Source organism: Elaeis guineensis, chromosome 12 (assembly GCF_000442705.2).
Source record: "Elaeis guineensis isolate ETL-2024a chromosome 12, EG11, whole genome shotgun sequence".
Classification (NCBI taxonomy): domain Eukaryota; kingdom Viridiplantae; phylum Streptophyta; class Magnoliopsida; order Arecales; family Arecaceae; genus Elaeis; species Elaeis guineensis.
Window position 1 is genome coordinate 80674632 of NC_026004.2, and position 27295 is coordinate 80701926.

Here is a 27295-nt window from a genome sequence, read left to right on the forward strand (position 1 = left end):
TACAGACTTTGTAAGTACTAATTGTACCCAGTAGCCTTCCATCACTACATTAAAAATTCAGAAAATCTGACACCAAAGCACAGTGAGTTGCTTATAAGTCATTATGGTGATCTCAGATTTGAGAAATACTTATGCCCATATATTTCACAAGCAGCTCTTGACAGCAGAATGCTTAGCAGGTGAGTCACCTATTTAGTGACGATGTACTCCTATATCTCACTTGTATGCTATACCAGTGTTACTACACTCTTTGATTAAGAGGACAACCAACCATTATGGCACACAACGACCTCCACTCGATAAATATCATCATCCTATAATGATGTATCATTTGATCATGAACATATTTAAGAACTATACGATAAATCTTCTCTTTATCGATTACTAACATAATTCTAAGGACTTTATCACAACACAAGAGTTCTACAAAGAAGATTCATCTTGTGATGAATAATGCCAAAATAATTTTTTTTATCAATGAATAATTCACATGTAAAAAAAACTCAATTGTCATATGATTAGTTTTGGGACATAATTCCCAACAACTCTCACTTGAACTAAAGCCAATCGGGATAGTATCTTATACCAATCTTCTATTTAAAATCTTCGAACTCTTTGATCTCGAGAGCTTTAGTGAAGGGGTCGTTAGGTTTTTCTTTTCATTGATCTTCTAAAGCTCGACATTATCTCGATCCATGATCTCTCGTACGAGATGATAGTGGTGCAGAATATGCTTGGTACGCTGGTGTGACTTTGTTCTTTCTCTTAAGCTATGATACTAGAGCTATCACAGTACAGCAGGACAGGGCCATTAATAGAAACGTAACTCGCAGCTTGATGATGAATTTTCTCAATCACACCACCTCTTTTGCAGCATCGGATGCAGCAATGTATTATGCTTCACATATAGAATCGGCTACAATATGTTACTTGAAACTCTTCCAGTAAATAACTCCATTCAAGTAAATACGTAGCCCCACATACTTCTGCTATCATCACAATCTGACTAAAATTAAAATCAGTGTATCCCATAAGTTTAGATCAGTATCTCCATAGATAAGCCACTGATCTTTAGTATTTCTCAAATACTTAAGGTTATCTTTACAACCTTCTAATAGTTTTCATCCAGATCAGACTAATACCTACTCACTATCTTAGTGAATAGGCCACATCCAACCTCGTACACATCATGGCATATATGATAGATCCCACTATCGAAGTAAATGGTATCTACTCATACGCTCTTTCTCCTGAGGGATTGTCGGACAATCTTTTTTGGAGAGAGTAATTTCATGATCTATCGGAAGATAGCCTTTCTTAAAATTTTTTATATTGAACCACTTCAATATGGTATTGATGTACGTGATTGGGTCAGTCCAAGCAACCTTCTAGATCTATCCCTATAAATCTTCATCCCTATGATATAGGATGCTTCTTCCAAGTCCTTCATGGAGAACTATGATGATAACCATAGCTTCACACTCTGTAAAACTGAGATGTCATTTTCTATTAACAGTATGTCATCTATATATAGTATAAGAAGATAACTACAAAATGATAGTTCACTTGTAGATGTAAGGCTCTTCTCTATTCCTAACAAAGTCATACATTTTGATCACCTTATTAAAATGATGTTCCAACTCCTAGATGCCTGCTTAAGTCTATAAATGGACCTATTTAGCTTACACACCTTAGACTTCTCCGTGGATGTGAACCCTTAATGCTGTATCATATACACCTCTTCTTTTAGCTCCTCATTAAGGAAAGTTTTTGACATCCATTTGCCAGATCTCATAATCTAAGTGTGCAGCTATAGCAAGTATAATCCGGATGGACTTAAGCATTGCCATAGGCGAGAAGTCTCGTCATAGTCAATACCATAACACTGACGTAACCCTTTGCAACTAGACGAACTTTATAGGTCTCTATTTTTTTGTCTGCTCTTTTTTTTTTTTGAAAATCCACTTGCACCCTATGGGTTTTATCCCTTCGAACGGATCAACTAGTGTCATACACTATTGATCTCTATAGATTCATCTCGAACTTCATGCCTTAAGCCATTTTTAAAAGTCGGACCTTTGCATGGCTTCCATATAGGTGATCGTATCCTCATCGTTCTCATCAAATTTGATGGGACCACATCTTAGATCAAGAAATCATAGTATCTATCCGATTGATACGGTATTCTACCGGATCTCCTCAATTGTACCTCTACTGACTCCAGATTCAATTCTTCAATCAAATCTAATTCTGTGTGTGTCATCTTTCACCTCTTGAACTTCACCAATTCAATTTTATAGGCATTAGTTCCTTCTTAAGAAACTTTTTTCCAAAAAGACTGTCCTGTTGCTGATAAACTTTTTGCTCTTCAGCGAGGTAGAAGTAGTATCCTTTAATTTTCTTTAGATATCCTATGAGTAAGTATTTATCGGACTTAGGTCCAAGCTTATCTATCTTTAAACACTTGACATAAGCTGAACATCCCCAGACCTTAAGGTGTGAGAACACCGACTTATGCCAGTCTATATCTCATAGGAGTTTTATCAACAGACTTGCTCGGTACCTTATTTAAAATATAACAGACAGTTTCTAGAGCATATCTTAGAAAGAGATTGGCAGACTCGTAAAATCCATCATGGATCAGATTATGTCTAACAAGTTTGATTCTTCTTTCAGACAATCTGTTATGTTGTGGTGTTCCAGGAGGGATCCACTGCGAGAGAATTTATTCTCTTCTAGATATATCAGGAAGTCACTGGTGAGGTACTCACCTCTCGATCTGACTGAAAGGTCTTAATACTCTTTCCATCTATTTCTCTACTTCAATATAGAATCATTTAAATATTTCAAATAATTTTGATTTATACTTCATAAGATAGACATACCCATACCTCGATAGGTCATCCGTAAATGTAATGAAGTAGTAGTATCCTCCTTGGTACTTATGTTTATGGTCCGCATATATCAGTATGTATTAGACCTAGGACATCATTGGCTCTTTCACTTTTTTTCTTAAAAGGTGACTTAGTCATCTTACCAAGTAGACAGGATTCGCAGGTTGGTAATGATTCACAATCATCTATTTCAAAGACACGCTCCTTGATTAACCTGTCAATCCTATTCTTGTTCACATGACCAAACCTATAATGCCAAGGTAGGATCCACTGACATTATCTATTTTAGGGCATTAACTGGATGTGCACATTACATCAATATACTGTGATATTATGTATATGTCATGTCTTAATTGTCCATACATAATTACAGTATCATTCATAATGATATCACAAAAATCATCTTTTATTATAAACTTAAAATCAAATTTGGCCAAAAGGCTACAGAGATGATATTCATAAAAAAAAAGGATAATAATGACAATCATCTAACATGACACATTGGACTCGAAGACAAGCTGCAAAGTTCTCAAGGCCAGAACTAGAACAAGGCTTCCATCTCCAACGTTCAGGAATCGCTCGCCCTCTCAAAATTTTTTACTTATGTGCAGTTCCTGCAATGAATTGCATATATTAATTGAATTTTGGCATCCAATATCCAGGTAGTAGTATCACAAATAGAAAAATTATAAGGAGTTATCATATAAGTACCTTATGAAGCAACCATTTGCTTTTTTCTCTTATTCTTAGGCCTGTTTGGATCAAGGGTGGCTATATAAGTAGGATAATTCTTTTTTCAATGATCTAGCTTCTTGAAAAAGAAGCATTCTATCTGGTTCTTATCAGCTTTTAATATTTTGGTCTGCTTAAGATTGGCGGTATGAGTTTTCTGTATCTTTTTCTTCTTTTCTCTCTTAGAAGATGACGACCTACAGATGAACCTCCCATAACATGCACTGCTCCTTCTGGAGCTGGTGGTCCTTCTCAAAAGTATGTAGTAACCCTAGCAAACTATGATAGTTTACTGCAAGCTTCGTCATTCTGTAATTATTGAGAAAGGATAGGTAGGATTTCGATAGCGAGTTGAGGATAACATCCTTGCCTAATTGTTCATACAATGAAAAGTCAAGTTTGCTCAAACATTCAATCTGCTCAATCATATACAGTACATGATTGGTGACTGAAGCCTCCTCTCGCATATGGACATTGAACACTGCGCAGGAGGTTTTGTGTCTCTCTACATCCTTAGGGGTGCCAAAGGACCATCCAACATTTAAATGATCTGCTCTGGTTGCACATTCTCGAACTTATGGCTAAGTTCATCTTTCATAGCTATCCTCATCACACAATGCACAGTTGTACGATCATTGAGCCACTTCACGTAAGTGTCTCTCACGGTATGAGGAGTATTGACAGTAGGTTCTTTAGATGCCTCATCCTTAAGAATTATAGAATTCTCTCATGCTCCAAGACAATCTTCAACTTTCGATACCAGCTATTGAAGTTAGGTCCAATAAGCTTATCACTATCCAATAGCGAACGGAGGGATAGTGTGTTAGCATAGCTAAAAGAAAAAATAAAAGCCTACTAATATATGAATTACTTTTAATCCCAAAGATATGGATTTTAGTCTAAAGATTCTTTCACTATTTTGTACGAATTGGTAGCCTCTACCTTCAACTCGAGGAATTATATTAATTTCTTAGTAGATACTAGAATTCATACAGAGTGCATTTGGGCCCGAGTGTGGCTCAACCAATCCTAGTGCATCTATGGGTAGGTTCATAACCAATCATTTTTTTAAATAATTTCTAGCAATTAGGTTTTGCCCAGGCATCCCTTCAGCAAGCATGTGGCGCCTTCACTGAAAATCTTGGTTAGATCCAACCATTAACATGACAATACCAAGTGCATCCAATAAATAGATATCTAGACCCGAGTGTGGCTCGATCAAATTGAGCATTGATCTGAAGGTACAATAAGATGATCATATAATGGATGATAATTTCAATACGTAATAGACACCAGACGTGTGGCACCTCCAATGCCTATTTACAATATTGGACTCATTATCATGCACTTAATGGGGGGCTATGAACAAGTTATCACTATAACGGTATCATTTTATAGACCTAATAATTTAGAAAATTTGATTTTATTGATCTGAGAATAAGAGAAGAAGTTGACCTGCAAGTTGTAAATCTTTCTACTGACATTACCAAGTCATGTAGAGAATTAGACACAAGCTGGTCTAAAGACATATAAATCAGTTATACTGATTTATCTTGATGGCATAGGTTAGCATGAATCGACTAGTGACCTAATCAAAATATAATCTATCATATTGGTTAGATAAGTGAGATCAGTGGGAGGGATATGCCATTAACTCGTCTAGGTAAGTAGCTCCCAATTGATCAGTGGGAGGGATATGCCATTAACTCGCCGTAGATACATCTAGGTAAGTAGCTTCCAATTAATAACCACTTGATCAAAGCTACCAAATTTATCTTAGACACCAACTGATTAATTAGTTTCAATTTGGTTCACTAGAAGATTCGGACTCAATCACGGAGCCATGATCATGATCCATTTGTTAAGATCAAAAATATGGACTTGATCAAACATCAACTATTGAGATTGATCTAGAAAAATTTTGATCTAATCTAATTCAACTCTTGATTAGATTTAACCAATTTTTCTACTTAGTCCATATATGTTTCTAACCCTAGGTCTAACCCATTAGAAGGATCTGATTCATACTAACCTATAGCCCATCGATTTATATGATGTCTTAATGATCTTCAATTCTCAAATCTAGATCACTTCAAACTTAATTCAAAATTAAGTTTGTGAAATATGTATTTCAGTTTGTAGAACTATTCTACAATGATTTCAAGTGAAGTATACTATATATTTTAACTCATGAAAATAAATTTTTATAATATGTTTAACAATTAAACATACATAAGTATGATCTAAATTTTATACATATATCACATGCATCATGACAACTTTTAGATCAATACCGATTATATCTAATGTAACATGCTATTCAGATTCTAAAATAATTTTATATCTAAATTTATCTTATTGTAATGAATTATAAATCACTTTAGATCTGATCTAAATATATTTATAATCAAAATAATTCATAAGAATCTATTCGCTTTTCTTCTTCATGAAATCGAATCACAATGATACCCCTACATGTCATAAGAGAACCCATCGAATGGGTAAGAGAGAGAGATTATTTTTTTGATCTCTCATAATTAGATGGTCTAGTGATTTTATCAATCTAAGTACTGGCTATTAAGATTTGAAATCTAATTTCATATGCAATCACATCAACATGCAAATTTGATAAAATAATTTATGTCATGAACATGTCTTTGATCTTATCAATCATATTTTTTATCTAATTTAATTAGATTTGATGCATCATATACATCATATCAAATCTGAAATACATCTTATACTAATTATAAAATATCAATTTTAGATCTGATATCATATAAAAAATTAATTAGATGTAAATATGAATGCATAAGGACTAATTTTTTAGTTAAATCTATTTTGATGTAGTGTAGAATTTTGCTAAAAATCAGATCTGAAAAATCTATCAAAATGATTCAATTCAAATATGAAATAAGTCCAACTTCATAATCAAAAAAATAATATTAAAATTTTATTAAAATTAAATAAATTTTAAATCAGATTGTTATTCCAACAAAATTCAGCAACAATAAAATTCTATTATAACTAACTTATAACAATCTTAATTGACCATTGATTAGGTTCATATAATCTAATCAAAATTAGATCATAAATTTTGTTTAAATAGATTTAAATCAGATTTAATATCTAATATAAAATTTTAATTACATACAATATGTAAATAATCCAAAAAAATTCAGTTATGTATCCAAGTATCAAAGCCTAGCTCTGATACCAATTGAAGGGAAAGAAAGTTTGTTTCTAGCGGATAACCAGAGTTGTATTTAAAATTTTTTTATATATCTAATTAAATAAAGATCAAATATTTACTTGGATTATAGTGGAATAGGGATCAAATCTCTAAAATCTGGATTCAAACCTTCGTGTAGGCCTGGATCTACAGGCCCTTTACTTCACATGCACGCCAAGCTCCGCAAAAAGGTGAGATAAAGCTTCAGATCAAAGTGCCTTCGCAAGGCCATCAAGAGAGGAAAGAGAGGTGTTGGTGCCTTCGCAGGGCCACCAAGAGAGAAAAAAGAGGTGCTGGTATGATGCCTCGCATGAGCAAGGAAGATGCCAAAGAGGGCCCACAGTAAGGAGAAGAGGGGCGACAAGGAGGGAGACATGTCAAGGATGGGATGCCCACAATGCCTCATGCCTCTCTTGTTGGAAAATATATCCCAAAAGCCAATCGTCAATCTGTTGATGATTGAGCAACCTTGTATTGTAATTGATTTGTTAATAAATAAATATATTTTTGATATTTTCATCATAAGTTTTCATCTTCTAATGAACTCCGTTGTTGTGATGAAGTCCTTAGGACTATTTAAGTTCGATAAAGAGAGAATTTATCAATTAGTCCTTAAAATTATTTACGACCAAATGATAGACTGTTAATAAGGACGACAGCTTCTATCGAGCATAGGTCACTGTAAGCCATATGGGTTGGTTGTCCTCTTAACCAAGGAGTGTGGAGACACTGGTATGGCATACAGGTGAGATGTAAGGGTACATCATCATTGAACGTAACCACTCCAGAGCATTCTGCTATCAAGAATATCTTTGATGGGATATAGGTATAAGTGTCCCTTAGACCTGAGATTGCTTCAATGACTTGCAAGCAACTCACTGTACTTTGGTACTGGACTAACTAAATTTTTAATTCAGTGATGGAAGGCTTCTGGATACAGTCAAGTACTTGTAAAGTTAGAGTGTGATCAAGATGGGATTAATCACTCCAAGAGTTGGAGAAGAATGAGTCACTGTATTTCAATTTAGCAAAATCTTGGCCAGGATAATCCATCAGATGGATTTGAGATTTTAAAATACAATGTGGACAACCTGATCAGAGTTGATAGTAGAACTCTGAGGTGTTCTATGAGTATTTTGGTCAAGAGATGAATTATATAGAAACTATATCCGTATGGGTTCTAAGGATGTTGTTCTACACATTCGACCTATCCGACCGTCGGATATTATTGCTAGATGGTCACTTCAATTGGTACAAAAATTTATTTCTATACTACCAGCTCAGGTTTGAACCTATGAGATCACATACATTAGAGTTCATGATCCGATTGGATGGTTGATCAACGATTAAGAATCATTCTAGGGTTAAACGATCAATACAATTGACATTTAACTTAATGCAAGTATTGCAGGAGGATCGATTAGCAATTCGATTGCTAATTGGCTTAATTTGATTAAGCCAATAGACTGAGATTAAGTTTAATTAAATATAATTTAATTTATTTAGTTTGGGCATGATTGGATCAAGTCCAATTGGTTTATTGGATAAGCAAAATGCAAAAAAAAACTAATCCTAGTTCAATTAGGACTTGGGTCAACCTAATTTTTAATTTGATTAAAAAATTAAATCAGATTTAAATCTAATTTAATCTGATTAAATTAGATTCTTAATTGGATTAAGACCTATTTTAATTGGGTTGATTTGGTTTTGATTTGATTTGGTTTGAGAAACCAAATTTGAACAAGTCATAGATTGAACCCTAGTAAGACTAGGATTCCACCTTGCGCCACCTTAGCCCCCCATGCCCACTCTCTCTTATTTTATGCGACAAAACCTTCTCTTCCAGGCCTTCAAGCATGTCCAAAGCTTTTCACTTTTTCTCTCTTACATGGAATGTGGTTGTGGATCAAGTCAAAGTAGGAATTAGTTTGGATTTCAAATTCTATGAGATAGAATTTTAGGAAACCAAAACTCTTTCCTTATGGCACTAATTTTATCTAAATTTTTTTAAAGATTTTTATGGCTTTTAAGACACATATTGTATGCCCTTTGTTGGTAGTCCATGGTAGAAAAAGAAAGAGGGGGTGCCCATGAGTTGGGCACCCCTTGTCTTGCCCTGTTTGGATTTTTCTTGACTAGGTATTTGACCTAGACAAAGATTCTTCATATCTCTTGATTTAAGATGAATTTCTTCTTAAAAGTTTTGTAGATTATAGAGCATTGAGAGACCTTTGGGGTGTGTGAAAATTAGGAAGAAAGAGTATTAAGGCATGGAGATATAATAGACACAAAACTAAGTATCTGGGTTAAAGCAAAGAGAAGAAGAGGGTCTTCTTCTAGGGTTGCTGAGTTCACCTCTTCCCTTCCTCCATCTGTGAGTTTTCTGAGAGTGTCTCACATCTAAAACTCTTTCTCTTACTTTTCATCTTTGGAAGAGTCCAAATCAAGAAGAAAAGGTATCTGATCGACCATCGAAGAAGGTTCAGCACAGTACTAGCATGTTGTGCTGATTTTCTGGATCAGAATTTCTGATCGTGATTCGTGGGCTCGTGTGGACGACTCCTAGAAGTCGGATGCGTGTGTGGCTCACAACATTATCCTTAAGCCCAGATCAACAAAGTTAGAACATCTAACTTGCAAGGTAATAGACTTGATCTATTATATTTTACATACATTAGATGTAGTATAGAAACATGTTGATATGATCAACATGTAGTTCTTACTCTTTATATTTTAATTTTTAATTTAATATCATGTAATAATATGTAATAAATTTAGATCTAAAATTTTCTAATTTTATAAGATAAATTTTGATTTATTTTAATCTTCCGCTGCCTGATCTTGAAAAAGTTTCAAGATCTAACCCTGAAACCCTAGATCTGGTTCCTTCAATTGGTATAAGAGCCTAGGTTGTTTATTACGTGATTATTCATACATGCTTAGATTATTTTTTAGATTAAAACTAATTTATAATCTAATTATTAAATCTAAAATTAAAATTTTTAGATCAATCACGAACTGTAGGTTGTCCTGCTGTAAGGTTTACCTCTTACAGTGCAAAAGTTATCCTAGTTCGCATAGATCCATCTTTAATCATAAATTTATTAGATGTGATCTAGATTAAATTTATGATTTATTAAATTTAAAAAATATTTAAATCTAAAATAAAATCTCTTTGTTAATAATTTTCGTGCAAAGAACTATCATATAATTATCGAAAAAATTTGTGCAGTTTAAAGTTAAAATTGTTTCAATTACATGAACCTGTTTAGATTAGATCTAAAGTAGTTTCATGCATATTTCATTTACATTTAATTATGAATCAAACATGCAACTTGGTTGGTAGAATCATGTTATAAAAATATTTTACAAATATGAAAATTATTTTCGAAAAGTCGAACCCCAACCCTCAGCCCAAAACTTAATTGAGAATTAAGAAGTTATTTGATTAGGTTCTAGGATTGTGAATTGAAAAACCTAAGACACAAACCATAACACATTGGGTTAATAGGTTAGTGAGAATTAGGTTCATTAATTGGGTTAGACCTAAGGTTAGATTAAAGATAGACTTAATTAGAAAATTGACTAAATCTAATCAATTGTTGTCTTAGATTAGGTCAAGGATTCTCTAGATCAATTACCATAGTTGTAGTTGGTCAAGTCCATGTCTTTAACGAAAACCAAATGGACTTGATTCTTGGCTAAGCGGTCCAGCACGAACTGTTAGGTTAATCTAATCGAAACTAATTAAACCAGTTGGTGTCTAAGGTAAACCAGACCGATGGTTTTTAATTGGCAGCCCGCTTACCTGGCCATTTTTGATGGTGTCTAAGGCAAGCTTTGGCAGACCCTCCCACCGATCGAACTTACCTGGTCTTTTGGTGAAATTATATTTTGATCGGATCACTTGACTATTTGAGCTGACCCATGTCAGCTAGGTAAATCAGTGTGACTGATTTAGGTGCTCCTAGACCAGCCCTTTTAATGGTCTCCCTGAAGCTGACTTGGTGAAGCCAGTGGGAGGATCATGATAAGCTGGTTCATCTGACCTCCTCTTCTAAATCAATTAAATTTTTTAAAATTATTAGATCCTTAAAATAAAATAGTTATGGTGATAACTAGATCATAGCCTCCCATTAAGTGGATGATAATGGATCCATCAGTTGGATAATCATTGGAGACCCAAAGGTCAGGTGCTTATCAGTTGATGGAATTGTCATTCATAATATGATTTCTTGACTGCATCTTTCTAAATGGTGGTTAGGTTAGCCAACCAAAATTGAGCCTAATCATTCATTGGCTAGATGGGCCAAGTATGGTCATGTTAATGGTTGGACCTAACCAGACCTTTTTAGTGGAGGCCAAAGCCTATTGACTAGGGACTGGGGTAAAATTAAAATTACTAAAAATTATTTAGAGAAATAATTAGTTATGAACCTACCTTTAGATGTACATAGGTTGGCTAACCAAAGTTGGACTTGTGTGCAGTCTAAGTGGATTCTAGTACCCACTAAGAAATTAGGATAATTCTTCGAACTGAAGGTAGAGGCTACCAATTCGAATAAAATAGTGAAAAAATCTTTTGATTAAAGTCCAAATTTTAGGTTTAATGAATCAATTACTAATTAAGTTATGATTTTTGATAAGTGGTATATTTTTATATTTATTGAAAATATTTTTTATAATTTATGGTGCTAACATCTTCTTAAAAATCCTAATTTCATGAATTTATTGAATTTTCTTAAAAAATAAGTGATTTTGAAAAAAATATAAAATTTGATATATTTATAAAAAAATAGATATTAATTTAATTGAAAATTTAAGCACCAAAATGGAAAAAAATTTTGAAAAATTTAATGCATATTTTTTTTCAATTTTTCAGGTAAAAATCAGAGCAAAAATGGAGCTAAAATATCCTAAAAAATAAAGAAAATAGCCTTCGGTATACGGTGGACCGGTCGCTCGGTCCACAGAGCCAGGGCGTGGTCCACCAAAAATACTACACGATCCATAGGCACGGTCTACGGGCTACGAAAGCTATTTTACGCGATCCAATGGTTGAAATTCATCCCGACCCAGATCCGACGGTCAGCATGCATTGTCGGTTTATAAAGATGGATTTTTGCACGATCGGATGGTCGAAAATGAATCCATCATGAGATCCGACGGTTGAGGATGCTTCCGACTGAGAATAAGAGATTATCAGCATGATTTGACGGTCCAGAACCAATCCTAAGTGCGATCGAACAGCTGTGGTTCGATCCAACTTTGATAAAGATTAAAACTATGAATTTTGGGTAGATCTGGGCGATTTAAGCTCCATTCGATGGCCAGGAATATTCCTAAGGGGATTAATATAATTTCTAAAAATTTTAGGACTCTTTTTCCTACCAAAAAATTATAAAAATTTATCTATAAATAAAAAATCTGGAATAAACTTTGTGAGCAGAAAAATTGAGTAGAAAATATAAAAAAAATAAAAAAAAATTAAATAGTTTTAGGGACCCAAGAAAAAGAAGGAGAGAAGTCGGTTCGCTCTATGGAGTACGATGGAAGACGGAGAGATCATCAACCATCTTTCCGATGAGGCTTGGCTGATCAACTTCAGATCTTTGTTACAGTTTTATTTTTATTTTATTTTATTATTTCTTTTAATTCTTTGTACTTGAATTTCAATTAATATAAAATTTATTTTTTTATACTTTAAATTCCAGTCTTTTATTTTTTTTGCATGTAGATGCTAGGATCTAATCAGTCAATCTTAGTATCAATTTATTTTTATACTTTTTAAATTTTTATTATTTATTTTTATTGTAAGTAGATGCTAGGATCTAGTTAGTAGATCTTAGTATCTGATTTATTTTTCATACTTTTAATTTTTATTTTCTGACTTAAATTACTTTCTCCAAAATTTTATTTTATTTTTGTAAAATTAAAGATTTCAAATCAAAATCCTGCCTTCTCTATGGATTCGACCCGACTCACTACTTTCTACATATTTTTAATTTTTATTGAAATCAAAATTTGATTGATAATCATGGTGTCCTAACGATAGCATCGCGATCGTATCAATTTTTTTTAATTAACCTAAAATTCATGCACATAAACCTAATAAAAATTGCATGACAAGAGTAGAAACTTAATTTTTTAGGAGCATTCATCATTATAGATTTATTTTTGATGATCGCTGGAGACAAGGTAAGCTTTCAAGTTTTATTAGTTTCATGCATCTAATTTAGTTGCATAGAACCTCTTATTTGAAATTAATTGTGCATATTCATCTCAAATCAATTTAAGGGCAACACCCATAACAAGATAAGGTGGAGATTTCATCACCCTCCCTTGGCCAAAAATAACTAACCAGCATCCCACATTAACCCTAGCCTAACTAAAATCAAGTAGACATTGACCCCTAGTATTAATCGAGTTTAGTTCTGAGTATTGTGGTCAAGTCAAGTGCAAAGTAAGTCCGTACTCACTCCTGAAACTGATGTCTAAGGCTAGAGGTTATAAAGGCTCAGCCTAAGTGGATTTGTGGTTATTTAATTAATTCCGTTAGCTTATCTGGTCAATTCAATTGGTGTCTAAGACAAGCAACGAAGGGACCCCCACGATCCCATCTCTTATCTAGCTAGTTGAAGAAAGTGAGAACAAACTCAATTTGTATCTAGACTAAGCCACTCTACCTCAAATTGTTAGGTCTAAGAAACCCATAAGTGTCTCGGTTTAATTATTTGCTAACTTGATTGTAATTAACACTAAACCACAACTAATTCTTCCCACCTTACGTATCTAGGTCTAGGGCTCTTTCTTTCTTCTCTCTCCTTTTTCTCTTAAAAAAAAATAAAACAAAAAACAAAACTTGAATCATATATTAGGGTTTGCACTAGTATATGCAAGGTAGAAGATCTCTCTATCCTGACCTAGTTGAACCAAATCCTGAGATTGAACAGTTGATTCATATTAAACCTGAAAATCAGATGTCTGGATATCCTAGAGAACCACCTAAGCAGATGAAGGAATATTTTATTCCTTCCACCTATAACCCATCGACTTGTATCCACTTATCCGATATCCCTGCAAGTCACTATGAGATCAAGTCGACCACAATCCAGATGCTTCCGTCTTTCTATGGGAATACTAATGAAGATCCTTACAAGCATCTGGATGAGTTTTTAGAAATTTGTTCCACGATGAAAATTCAAAATTTTACTGATGATGCACTTAGATTGACCTTATTCCCCTTCTCACTTAAAGACAAAGTCAAGTACTGGCTTGGCACAATAAGGAGACCAATCCAAACTTGGGCTAAAATATAGCACGAGTTTCTTAAGAAATTCTATCCATAGATCGAACCAACACCATAAGGCTAGCCATCACTGGATTTGCTCAGCTTTCAGGAGAACAAATTCATGAATCATGGGAGAGACTTAAGGAACTTCTTAGAAAATGCCCATACCATGGTCTATCTAAGTGACAAATTGTTTAAACCTTTTATGAAGATTTAGATGATCAATACAGACAGATAGTAGATACATCTTGTGGGGGTGCATTCATGAGTAAAAGTGAGGATGAAGCCTACACTTTATTTGAAACTTTGAGTAAAAATTCAATCAATCATGCTTCATTATCCTCCTACGAAAGATCAATCCCTCACCAAAAGCGGACAGAAATTTTTGAGATCAAGCAAACAGACTCTAGTCCTGAGGCCGATCTGAACCTAATAACCCAAAGATTAGATAAAGTCAACCTTTTTGTCCAGAAATTTGATCAGTTCCTAGCATTAGGTCAACAATCTCCTACACAATACATACCACCACCTAATTATCAGGAGATTTATTCTATCTGTGCTAGCCCAGCCCATCATGTGAACGAATGTCCAATGGCTGCACAGTTTCTACCTTTCATTCAAGAACAAGTTCAAGCTGCCTAAGGTTACTCCAAACCTATCAATGATCCATTCTCTAACACATATAATTCAGGCTGGAGGAACCATCCTAATTTTTCTTGGAGACCCCAACAGATCAAGCTCAGACCCAAATTCTTCCTTTACAAAACTTTCAAAGTAGGCCTCCATACTAGAATTATGCCTACAATAGAGGTTAGCCCAGTCAATCTATCCAGCCACCATATCAAAATCAGCCACCATACCCACCTCCTCAACAGACCAATCTAGCCGATGATAGATTTAGCCAACTTCAACAAATGATCATGACCTAACAGCAATCCTTCGCTAGGCTAGAAGCATAAATAGATCAATTAACTGAATCTATCATGAGGAGAGAACTAGATCAATTGCCAAACGAACCAATACCAAATTTTGAAAATAATCCACCCATCCACCAATTACTTGGACCTAGTCAACAATCCAATGTCCCATCTAAGAATCTCCAATTTGAAAGTGACAATGCAATTTCTGAGCTTAAAAGTGATAGGATTCTTAAGGACCCATACTAAGACCAGGTAAGTGAGGCTAGTACTGATGCTAGCCAAAATATGAATTTAGAAGAAGAGGTTAGTACTGAAGCTAACCCAATAGAAGAACTTGAGCTTAGTACTGATGCTGATCTAAGTGAAAAAAAAAAGAAAGTGGATGAGTTACCTAAGATATATCCATCAAGAGTCTCATTTTCTTCAGCCTTAGAAGCCAGTTCTTCCATTTTAGAATTACCATCCCTTCCAGAATTGAAATCGTCCTCAGTCACACTTGAGAATACATATTTAGAATCAAGTGACACCCTTCTAGTATCAATTACTTCAAACTCAACTCCTGACCTAAAAACTCAATTCATGAGCATTTTAGAAGAACAAATAGGAGAAATTCTCCACAAACAAGGGTCTGTCAATGGATTTGTGAATTATCTTCTTAATATTGAAAAGATAAAACTGATAAAAAATAAAATTATGAAATATTTTTGAAAATTGATAATAAAATATTAAAATTTATCAAAAGCCATCTTTTAAGATTGACAATCTAAAATCATTGAAATTTATTAATCCAATATTCAACACAGGATAGGTGAGAGAATCAGCATGGTCTGGCAAAAAACGGTAAACTTAGCACTTCTTGGGAGGCAACTCAGTTTTCAATTTTTAATTTTTTGCTTTTTCCTTTGCTTTCTTTTGCATTTTGTTTAGGATAATCGAGTCTTGCTTTGTGTCTTTTGTAGGGATCTGAAAATAATCTTGGCTAAGTTAGGGAGAGAATCAGTTTTGAAAAGACTTATGAATCAGGTGATATCTCTCTTTTTCTTTCTCTTTACATGCACCGTTCATATTTCTTACTCCATTGAGGATAATGTTGATTAAGTTGAGGGAGAGAATAATTTTTTTTTTAAATCCTCAAGTAAGTTAGTATTTAGTATTTAAGCATCTGATTATACTTAAGAATCAAGTTAAACTAAGTATTTTTAAAAGAAAATTGATGCATAGACTAGAGAGTTTGTGAGATATTGAGGGATCAAGTATTAAGAAAACTCAATAAAAAATTAAGTTTAGAACTTAAATATTTTTTTTGAGCATTTCTAAATTTTTCTACCAGCATCAAAGAAGAGTTTACTTTTTTTTGGCACCACACATTCCTCGGGCAACAACCAAAATAGTTGACCAAAATGGTGAGTACCCGATAACATGATGGTTGGTACTTGGATCTTAGGTGAATGCATCAAATGCAATAACCCTAAGTTATGGCAATGTACATCCATATGTAGCATTCGAGGGCTCTACGCATCACATGCACTAGATTTCAATTCCATCAAAAATTAGATTATGGGATCTAATCTACACTTGTCACACAAGTCTAAAGACTATGTAATTTCATATTCAAGATTTGAATATGGATTGATAACACTTTATCATAAACAAAATACATTAAGAACATCAATTAAATATCAATCAGAAAATCTGATTTTGACATAGTTTGAACTGGATCTAATCTATATCATAAAAATAATATAAAATTTGATTGAATCAATTAAGGGTGGCTCTGATACAACTGTTGGGTTTTGATGATGTAGCAAAATATAAATTTTAAAATTTTTTACATGCATTCAACTATTGAAAACAAAGTTTAACATTTAAACTAGTCAACCAGAACACAAAAGCCTTAGGAACTCCTTGATAATTACAATCAAATATCAAAAGCATGCATGACAAGAAAAGATCAGAAGTCATATACCATCATGAAGATCATAAATTGATAATCTTAATATCTCTATAAGACTCCAAAGCAAAATCCCTCCAATGGTGATCCACACGGGACTAATTAGGATCCTTCCCAACTCATCATGGTGCTACAGCCTTCTTTGCAAGCTAGCTGCTGTCCGTCCTTCACAAGAACTGATTGCACCATTGCTTGTATGCCTTCATGACCTTCACTAAGATCTCTTTAGAAATCTTTTCCTAAAAGATCTCACCACACACAAATCAGATTTTATGTTCAACACATGAACAATCTGAATTTTGGACGAGCATCTCATGCTTTCCATTTTCTTCCTCTCTCCCTTTCTATTTTTCTCTCCCTTTTTCTTTCTATTTTTACTTCAAATTTTTTCTAACTCTTCCTTATCTAATCCCATGTCCAAAACAATTTTTGGATGGATTTTAAGCTATATGGGGCACCCCTTATATAAGGTATGAAGGGGTGCCATATATTATTCCAAGGGATGCCAACTCTTGGCGTCCTACCTCCCTTACATGCTAAGATTAATTTTTAGCATGAAATCCCATGGGTTAAGATGTAGAATAAGAGGTCTTTAACAAGCAAAAGGACTCTTCCTCTATTAGAAAAAATTAGAACGCATCATTGCATGGGAGAATGGTGTAAAATTCAAGAGTCCTTAACACTTAAGACTCTTCCACATTCAACACATATATATGAAAGGTTATCCAATTTATTTGGTAATCAAATTCCTTGCTAGAGGACTCTTCCTTCTCTTCTACACTCCATAATCCCAAGAGACATCTTATGTCACGAGGATTTAAGAAATGCATGGAGAATATGGAAGGAATTAAGAGTCCAATGTGAAATGGACTCTCCATTTTCATCGCCCAAGATAAGGGACGTCCAACATTTATTTTGGCATGGAGTTCCTTCTCAGAGGACTCCACCTTCTCTTCCACATCCCACATCTCAAGGCTCCATCTGATGGCACACAAAATAATGGGATGTGTAGAAACATGTAAGAATTTTAAGATAAGTAAATGAGGACTCCTCTCCTTAACTCCCAAAATAAATGTGATGCCATATAATTATTTGGCATGGTGAATGGTGTGGAGGTGGTGGATTCACATGAAACTCTTTCTTAAAATTTAGATAAACCAACTAATAAATAGATGGTTCAAACTCAATCACATCAGGTCAAGATAACAAGCAAAGGGTTAGCACAACATATTTGCACTAAATTTAATTAGGAACTTGGATTAATTTATGTGCTAGCAATTTAATTAACCTATTAAATTTATAATAAATTTAAATAGATTGAATCAAAATTAAATCTCTATTGTGTGTGATCCATTGGGTTCTAAATCTAGCCAGCAGTGGATCTAGACTCATGATATAACCTTAATCCGATTAGATTAAGTCAGCTCAAGAGTCTCAATCAACTAGGACTCTTCCTAATTGATTCTTGAATTAAACTCTTTTAATTTTGATAAGTTTACAAGTCAAGATTGACATCTAGCAACATGTCATAACTATTCGAAAGATTTAAAATTAGATAAAAATATCAAAATTATCTTTTCGTGATGAGTTACCATGCAATTTAATCTTTTGATCACATAACATCTCGGAAAGGCCATGGGTATAGAAATATGTCAAACCCATATACCTATTTATATGTATCTCGATCCGATGATGATGATTCGATTGATAAACCAATAGAAATCAGTTCTACTATTCATCCCTGCTCTGATCAGAGACTCTCAGAGTCACCATCCTATGAGATTACATAGGATGTTCTCTCTCCTATAAGGAGTGATCGATTCCTTGTTGACCACTCACAATCTCCATGCACACTTCACCATATCCAGAATATCTCACACACATCTCAAAGTAATGTGCTAGAAAATAATCAAAATAAGATCCATGTACATAAGGTACCATAGTGATTTCAAGTCAATGGATCACATGCACCACTCCACTAAAGAACCATCTGTTGACATGCTGTAAGGCTCCATCAAATGTTCTTTTGATGGATCAGTTCAGTGAACTTATTCTCTAATGAGCACATACATCTTTGTATTAGTGTCACCACATAAGTGATTGTGAGATCAATCATCCTCTCCATCGAGCATACATAGGATGTACCAGTCTTACCAACATCATCAATCTCCAACTCGATGATCCAACAACTGAAAATATTTTAGATTGGAGCTATCAAGATTTTAGATTTACTAGTATAATCTCATCATGGTCCTAAAATCATTATCCTAATTTATGAGATTTATCATAATATAAAAAAATATGATGCAGCAAATAATAAAACACAATACCTAATAAATAAAAATAACTAATATCATGCAAATAAGTAGGAAGATAATAAAAAAAAATTTCATTGCATCCCCATGCGATTGGCTTGCAGGGCACTATTCTTTCATTATATAGGTTCCACTTATGCAAAGCATTGCTGGACCTATAAAGCTGAAAAGAGGTTATTACATACTTTTTGGTACTGATGGATAGTCCATTCATGCTAAGGCTGTAGAAACCTACTAACAAGTTGAGAAACTATAGACTATTGTTATATACCTAAATTTATCAAAAATATTATTTCAATTCTTTTGCTATTATAGCATGGTTTTGAAATTAATGTAAAGAGTAAAAGTTACTCTCCTTCTGATAAATTTTATGGCTATGGATTTATGATAATGGTCTTATATTTTTGTCACTCAATGATATAGTTCTTTATGTTGATGAGAATAAGAAAAGAATATGTGATGATCACATATCTCTGGCACTGCCAATTGATCATTTTTATGAGTCAGAGATAAACAAATAATACAAAGAAGAGTTCTTTGTCTGTATAATTTTAAATCATATACAACTTATAAATCTTGTCTCATGATCAAGGTCCCATTTACTGGACATGAAAAAATCCATGAGCAAGTTATTAAGCTTGTACATATGGATGTTCAAAGGTTAATAATATTTTGACCCAGAGGTGGGCACTTATATGAGATATGGTGTGTTCTCTAATTTACTTCACAAATCTTGTTCTGGGGATATGCCTTAAAATTACTGTATGTGTTTTGAATTAGATACTGTTAAAATCTATTACTAGTATCCATATGAGATATGGAAAGAGGCAGGTTGCCCAACTTATGTGAAAAGAGTTAATGTACATAAGTTTTGTGCTAGATCAGATTTATATAAGTTTATAGATTATCCTAAAGAGTAGTATGTGATACTACTCCTACTAGCCTCCTGGATAAAAAGTATTTTGTCAATAGGTATACTACTTTTTGGAAAAAAAAATTTTAAAAAGAGATCAGTGGGAGGATAATTGAAAGACCTATGAACCATCTCATAATAACCTGTGGAGTGTACACAAGTTGATCCTCAACCAGATGTGTCCATTGATGAGACAACTATGACACACACATCCTCACTGAAGGTCAATCTGAGTGTGTAGTGTATCACTCAAAATATAAGTTTATCATTGAGAATGACGATACACCATACATCATTGTGAATGATGTTTTCTTGACCTATTTGGAGATAGTCATGAGTAGAGACTCTGATAGATGCATGAAATTCGAAATGAACTTCCTGTACATGAACAAGTATTGACTATGGTTGAAGCACCTATGGATATGACTCAACAGGCTGCTAACAGAAATGTCAATCCAGATTTTTTCTTGCTATTGTCACACCCCATCTAGAGAGTTTGTCTCTAGTGGGAGGACAAATCTATTTATAGATTAAAGCAGGTATTAAGGAGTTAGTACTTTTATTTTTGATGAGATAGTCAAAATATTTGACTATATTAAAATATGGATGAACCGTGTGTATGCAAGAAGATAAGTAGGAGACCCACTAACTTCTTATATATGTAGAAGACATACAGCATATTGGAAAGGTAGTCCCGATATTGCTCTCGGTCAATGACATACTTATCAAGAAGTTTTCATAGTAAAGAATTGGGTGTAGCATCCAATATACTTGGCATCTATAAGGATAGATATAAGTGGCTGTTAGGCTTGTCCCAGTATAGGTACATAGATTTTATGTTGAAGGGGTTCAACATGAACAGGTATAAAAGTATTTACTTACCCATATATTCAATGTACTAAGTCTGAAATGATTTATGCCTTGTACATAATCATTGTTTTCAGATAGATCCATGATAGGATCTTTTGAAAACTATGAAAAGCATTCTCAAAGTACTTGAGAAGTACTAAAGGAGCAGCGAATTAGAAAAGTTTCAAACAGCAAAACTATGTTTGACTCAATTAATTGCTGTTAGCAAAGATTGCTAAAGAAAGTCACTTGATGAAGGGTTCATCATTGAGTTGGGTGTGGTCTCACTAGGAACCCACGCATATCCTATGGCACTTTCACCTCATTCATGATTAGATCATAAAATAAGTTCATATAAAGAATAATATAATGGATCAGTTCACTAAGTCTTTACACAGCAGCAGTGTATTCACCACTTGATTGCATGGGCATCAGGTACGGGGGCGATTAGATTTAGTGCAAGTGGGAGATTGAAAGAATAGTGCCCTACAAGCCAATCGCATGGATAATGTGAAGGGATTTTTATGTATTTTCTTTTCACTCATTTGCATGATATTAGTTATTTTATTCATGAGGTATTGTATTTTATCATTTACTGCATCATATTTTTATGATTATGATAAACTTTATAGATTAGAATAATGATTTTAGGGCCATAATGAGATTATGCCAGTGAGACCTAAAATCTTGATAATTTCAGTCTAAAATATTTTTAGTCGTTGAATCATCGAGTTGGAGATCGATAATATCGATAAGACTGGTACATTCTATGTATGCTCGATGGAGAGATGATTGATCTCACAATCACTTATGTAGTAACACTAATATAAGGATGTAGGTGCTCATTAGAGAATGAGTTCACTGAACTGACCTGTAGAAAGAATATCTGATGGAGCCTTACAGCATGTCAACAGATGGTTCTATAGTGGGAGTGGTGCATGTGATCCTTTGACCTGAGATCACCATGGTACCTTATGTATATGGATCCTTACTTTGATTTATTTCTAGCATTCCATTTTGAGATGTGTGTAGGATATTATGGGTATGGTGAAGTATGCATAAAAATTATGAGTGGTCAATAAGAAATCGATCACTCCTTATAGTAGGAGAGAACATTCTATATAATCTCATAGGATGATGACTTTGAGAGTCTCTGACCAGAGCAGGGATAAACAGTAGAAAAAATTTTTACTGGTTCATTAACTGAGTTATCATCATCGGATCGAGATATATATGGATAGATATTTGGACTTGACATGATTTCATGTCCATAGCCTGTCTGGGATGTTGTATGATCGAAAGATTGAATTGCACGATAACTCACTGTGGAAGAATAATTTTGATATTTTTATCAAATTTTAAATCTTTTGGATAGTCATAACATGTTGCTAGATATCAATCTTAACTTATGGATTCATAAAAATTAAAAAAATTAATTCAAAAATTAATTAGAAAGAGTCCTAGTTGATTGGAACTCTTGAGCTGACCTAATCTAATCGGATTAAAGTTACGTCGAGAGTCTGGATCCACTGCTGGCTAGATTTAGAACCAATGGATCACACACAATAGAAATTTGGTCTTGGTCTAATCTATTTGGATTTATTATAAATTTAATGGATTAATTAAATTTCTAGCACATGAATTAATCCAAGTTCTCAATTTGGTTCAGTGCAAAGGTGTTTGTGCTAAACCCAAGCTTGTTGCCTTGACCAAATGTGATTAAGTTTAAACCATCTAATTGTTAGGAGGTTTATCTAGTTTTTAAACCTCCTCCATGCCAAAACCACACTCCATATATTTGTCACGCCCCATTTATTTTTGATGTTTAAGAGGAGAAGTCCTTCTCACTTACTCTTCTTAAATTTCTTACCATATTCCACGCGTTTCTTTTATTTCCTCGTGTCATATGTTGACTCTTGAATTTGTGGATGCAAAAGAGAAGGAAGAGTCCTTCTCTAGCAAGGAGTTTGAATGCCAAAATTAAATGGGACGCCACCTTCTTTTGTGCATTGAAATGGAAGAGTCCATTTCATATTGGACTCTTGAATTCTCATGCCATTCCCTTATCCACATGCCATCAGATGGTGTTCAGATTTATGCAGAGGAAGAGTCCTTCTATTGATAAAACTCTTCTTATTCCATGCCTTGCTCTTGGGTTTCCATGCTAGAAAATTTATTTTTGACGTGTAAGGGATATGGGATGCCAAGAGTTGGCGCCCCTTAGAAACTTATGTGGCACCCTTCATTCCTTATATAAAGGGTGCCCCATAAGGAATAAAATTAGAGAAAAAGAGTCTTTAGGTGTGGGATTAGATGAGAATAAGATAGAAAAAATGTGAAATAAAAAAGACAAGGAAAAGAGAGAAAGAAAATAGAAAGAAAGAGAGAAGGAACAAAGAAAGCATGTGATGCTTGTCCTAAAATCAGATTGTTCATGTATTGAATATATAATCTGATATTTGTGTGATGAGATCATTTAGAAAATGGTTCCTAGAGTGATCCTAATGGAAGTCTCAAAGGCATACAAGTGGTAGTGCAACCCATTCTTGTGAAGGACGATCAACAGCATACTTGCGAAGAAGGCTGCAGCACTACGTGGAATTAGGAAGGGCCCTGATCAGTCCCATGTGGATTACCGTTGGAAGGCTTCTACTTTGGAATCTTGTGAAGATCTCAACATTATCAGATCATCATCTTCATGTTGGTATATGACATCTGATCCCTTGCTTATATACATGCTTATGTTATTTGATTGTAATCATCAAGGTGTTTCTAGAGCTTTATATTCTGGTAGTCTAGTTTGATTGTTAAACATATTTTCAATTGTTGAATGCATATAAAAATTTTTGAAATTTACATTTCGCTGTGTCATTGGAACCCAACAATTAGGACTCATATTATATGGCTGATTTGGTTTTGATTAGCATTCCAATTGCTCCTTTATTTATGAGGGCCTTCCCTAAGTCTTTAAAGAAGAGATTTCAGATTGCTCTTAGCCTCAATAACTGCTCCCTCACGCCCTCTCTCTTCTCCCTTTGGTTCACAAATCCAAGAGCTTGGATGTCCACCATCATCCAATGCCCAAGAAGCTTGGGCATCTCCGCTTTCTTGCTGATTGCTGGTCTTGGTTGCTTCAAGGATCAAGAAAGGAAAGATAAAAAAAAAGAAGTGGAAAAAAAGATCAAGGAGAGATCAAGAGTTGATCAAAGGATCCAGACTTGGTTCAGATTTACAGGGAGATCGTTCTTGGAGAAAAAAGATCTACACCCAAGAAGATCAATCCAGGCTGATTCTGAGTGGATACCTATAGAGGTCAGACGTTTTGTGGCTGAGGTAGAACCTAACTTCTTTTAGATTCAGATTCAAAGAAGAGATTAGTGAAACAGATATGTGATCCGACTACAAATTTAATTTCAGCATAAAATTAGCATATGTTAATTTCTACATATGAAGTAGATCCTCAGATACTTTGTTCTTATGCATACATATTCTAGCTTAAAAGAAGTTTTAATCTTCTATTCTACTGCATTATTTTGAAAATTTTTTTTGAAATCTACATATGCGCACCATACAAATTCCAATATTAAGGACATCACTAACATGACTTCCACCCATAATGAACACCTCTCAATGAAACATGTCTTAGCATAAATAACACCCAATATCTAAGTAAGCTTATTGTCTAAAAAGATAACTTCTAAAGTCCCCTATCTACTCCCATAAGTAAAGTTGATGGAACCCAGGATTTGTGCCAAAGCCAACACTATGCCTCTAGGTAGCCCGACTGAAGGAATCATATGCACATCCCTAATGGTCCCATAGATCTATTAATATGAGGTAAGGCTTGAGCAAAATATCTAGATTCAAAGAAACAACAGATATCGGGGTTGCTCTGTCTAATCATGGACTTGGAATAATTAAGAAAAGAGGATTTCATAGTCCTTCTATAATTCCAAGCAAGTATTCTCAGTTAGATCTACATGTGAAGGTACCCCAACCCCCTATCATCCACTCCAACATCCTTGGCCACCCCAAGGTCATAACCCATGGTGTTGGTCCTTGACGATGACTCAAGCATAGACATTAAAGTAAAAGATGATGCTTCTACTTTATCAAGTATAGAATACACCTAATAAATAATAATTTGATGATTTTGTGGATAAGTGCCCGAATGTTTTCATTATGTCTCCCTTTTGCCATATAGCACTAATTGAGAACATTGTTGGTCCAGTGCTGGAGGCTGGGTTGTTTGCATAGTGCCACTAACAGGCTTCCAGATTTTCCTTACATAAGAGCTTTGTTTAGATGGGGAGGATCCAGGTTGCTCATTACTCATTGTAGCCTCCTTTGGCCCCTCTTCTACTATCAATACCTTCACCTATGGAGGAGACTCCGAATATGATAAGTTCTTTTGTTCGATTGGCTTAGGAGGAGACTATTTTTTTTCTTGTAATTAAATCCATCATAAGCTTCAATTTTTTTAGTCGAATCTTCAATAATTTCCATTATCTATGGCTCTACTAGCTCAAAAATTTCTTTCATCAGAAGAGCAAATTTAGAAGCAACCATGGTACCCTATGCCTCTTCCTTTAAGGATGATGTTGTAAGTGGAGATTTCTTTGCAATTTTGTGAGGCTGGTTCCATGAAGTACCCAAGTGTCCACTAATAGGAGCTGAGGTAGAGGGATCTTTTGGCATCCAAATTTGATGCTGAATTTACTGGTACTTGAGCAGTCCAGGTCTTTGGGCTATACAATAGTTGACATTTGATGCATGAGCCTCTGCACATCCATATGAATCCAAGGTCTGACTAATTTTCCCATAGGCATAGCATATTTTCAGCAACTTCTTGTATATAAAGTATTGCCAAATGGATTTGTCCTTCAACCAGACCTAGGTTCCTAGCCAAACACTTTTGGAGGTGTCAATTAGAATGTAGAACCTAGCATACTCCATCCTCGCAGAGGTTTCAATCCATTTATTCAGCTATAAAAGAGTAATAGCTAAGGCTGCAATTTTTAAGATCTTTTCCTTTTTCTATAGCTTAAGTGGCAAATCTAGTGACCATAACCAGATCTGAGCATGCTTCACTATGTGCTGGCCTGGTCTAAACCTAGGCCTCTAACTCTCAAGGGCAAGCAATTGCCTAGCCAAGGACCATAATCCTGTCTACAAAACCCCCTACCTCCTTAGAGGAATAGTCAAAGAGCAGCAAACCCTCAGATAGAGTAGAGACTTGGAGCTCCCCTTGAATGTTCCACCAAATTGAGTTTCATCTCCTTATAGATATTATAAAGAAAATCCACGATCGAGAACCCACCTATTAAGGCCATCGTTCACTGAACGGAGGCATAATCAATATCCTCATCAGTGAACAACATCACCTATTGAACATATATTCTAGAGCAGCTACCTTATCGTAGTGGCTCATAAAGTCTCCTAACAAAAGCAGCAAGTCCCCTGAACCACTTGCAACCAGATCCAGTAACCTTGAATTGCTGATCACCCATCATTTGATCAAACCCTTGCTTGGGTAGGGAACCCACCCTTTTCCTTTGGGGTCAGGGCCCTTGGATGAGCCCCATGCAAGATTCTCACCTAGATTTGGCCAATCCACATCCATCTTAAGCTCTTTTTCCTCCACTAGGGACCTCGAGCCATTGGAGTTTATGAGCCTCAAAATGCCTCATCCATCCTTGCCCTTTGTAGATCTAGGCCACCAATGGTGCTCGACAAAAGAGACCTCACTAGATTAGAATGAACACCAATCAAATCGGCCTCCTTCCCCCCGAAGAAGAAGCCCTAGCCATGGCCTTCCCTTTCTCCCTCATCTTCTCTTCCTTTGTGTCCTTAACAAAAAGATGTTTGATTTTTTTTTTTATTTTCTTTGATAAATATTGGTATCTTATAGTTATGATTTTGTGATCATGTAGTAATATTTTGCTCAATAAGATTATTTCCATCTATATAGAATTCTAATTTATATCGACTTCATCAACTTTCTTATCAAATTTTGCTACATAATTAGTAGATAATTAGTTAGGTATATCGCTATTGTTTTCTTAGTTTGATTATTATAAAATTTTAAATGGCATTGCTTTTTGGAACTAATCAACAAAGTGCATATATAATTCATATTTTTTTATATTTGAACTTTTCATGAAACTATGCTCTTAATTTAATGTTTGAAGAGTGTCG